Source organism: Priapulus caudatus, unplaced genomic scaffold (genome assembly GCF_000485595.1).
Source record: "Priapulus caudatus unplaced genomic scaffold, Priapulus_caudatus-5.0.1 Scaffold2096, whole genome shotgun sequence".
NCBI classification, from domain to species: Eukaryota; Metazoa; Priapulida; class Priapulimorpha; order Priapulimorphida; family Priapulidae; genus Priapulus; species Priapulus caudatus.
Window position 1 is genome coordinate 29,825 of NW_014579157.1, and position 1,812 is coordinate 31,636.

Sequence of the window (1,812 nt, forward strand, 5' to 3'; positions counted from 1 at the left end):
GAGAGAGAGAGAGAGAGAGAGAGAGAGAGAGAGAGAGAGCGAGAGATGGTTGGGAGAGGGAAAGAGAGACGGTTGGGAGATAGAGAGACAGAGAGAAACGGTTGGGGGAGAAAGAGGAAAAGAAAGCGCGAGAGATGGTTGGGAGATAGAAAGGGAGAGCGATGGTTGGGAGAGGGAGCGCGAGGGAGGGCTGGGAGAGAGCGTGCGAGAGAGAGTTGGGAGAGGGAGAGCGCGAGAGAGGGCTGGTAGAGGGAGAGCGCGAGAGAGGGCTAGTAGAGGGAGAGCGCGAGAGAGGGCATGGAGAGGGAGGAGAGGAGCTCCCGACATCTCTCCTTATCACCTCGTACCCGCTAGAAAGCATCCCTCCCGCATGCTGCCCTAATTCGTGAGGAGACACAGACTACACTCTGCCGGTAACCCGCTTAACTCCTTATCACTGTCACAATCACTGCATCCCTGCATCCCAGCAACATAGCATCCCTGCATCCCTGCATCCCAGCAACATAGCATCCCTGCATCCCAGCAACATAGCATCCCTGCATCCCAGCAACATAGCATCCCTGCATCCCAGCAACATAGCATCCCTGCATCCCAGCAACATAGTATACCTGCATCCCAGCAACATAGCATCCCTGCATCCTAGCAACATAGCATCCCTGCATCCCAGCATCCCCGCAGCCATGCATCTTAGCATCCCAGCATCCCAGCATCCCTCTGCGCCTGAGACATTATGAATCGCGAAGCCATACGACAGACACAGCAGCGTCGCCGCCACTATCTCTCTCTCTCTCTCTCTTCCTCTGTTTCTCTCCCTCGCTCCCGCCTCTCTCTCTCTCCCTCGCTCCTCCTCTCTCTCCCATGCCCCATCTCTCTCCCTCGCTCCCCCCTCTCTCTCTCTCTCGCTCCCCTCTATCTCTCTCTCTCTCTTTCTCCCTCGCTCTCCTTTGCTCCCCTCTCTCTCCTCCCCCCGCTCCCCTTTCTCTCGCCCTCGCGCCCTCTCTCTCAATCTCTCTCTCTTCCCCTCTTTCTCGCTCTCTCTCGTGCCTTTCACGCCTTCCTTTCCAATTAGGCTTAAACAATTTGCGGCGAAGGCGGCGACTGAAAAACGTTTTCGCTTCCAATCAGGCTGCGGCCGCAAACTTTAATTCTCTGCCTCCGCTTGATCAATGCTGGCTGCAGCTGCTGCTGCTGCGGACGGAGCCTGCAGCGAGACGGAGGCTGCAGCAGCCGCACAATACCGGACAACGAAGCCGAAACCATGATGAAGCCATTAGTGCACTTTGCCTCTCTCTCTCTGCCTCTCTCTCTCCGCACAATGGGAGAGTGTTTGGACGCTGTCTCACCGAAATGGAGGGCGGAGAAGGAAGCGAGCGCGGCGGAAAGGGAGAGAGAGAGAGAGGTGACCCCACGACGAACAGTCTTATCTCAGTACCTCCTTCTCTTTTAAAGAAGAGGAAGTAAAAGGAAGGAAGGCAGGGCCGTCTCGCTAGCCTTCTCCAAATGAAATGTGTGGGGGGGGGGTAGTGATTAATCGGGGGGTCAACAGACGTCGCCCTGAATTCAGGTCATCCGATATAACAAACGGGATGAACGATTCCTACTATATGCGCTTTCTAGTGAGGTTAAACACCCTTCTCCCTCAGGAGCCATGACTACATAACCTCTCTTCCTTTCTCCTTCACTCCTCTCTACCAGTGACCGCTTTCCCATAACCCTCTCCATCGCTGCATCGCTCTCCCCCCTCTCTCTCTCTCTCTCTCTCTCTCTATCTCTATCTCTCTCTCTCTCTATCTATCTATCTCGATCTCTCTC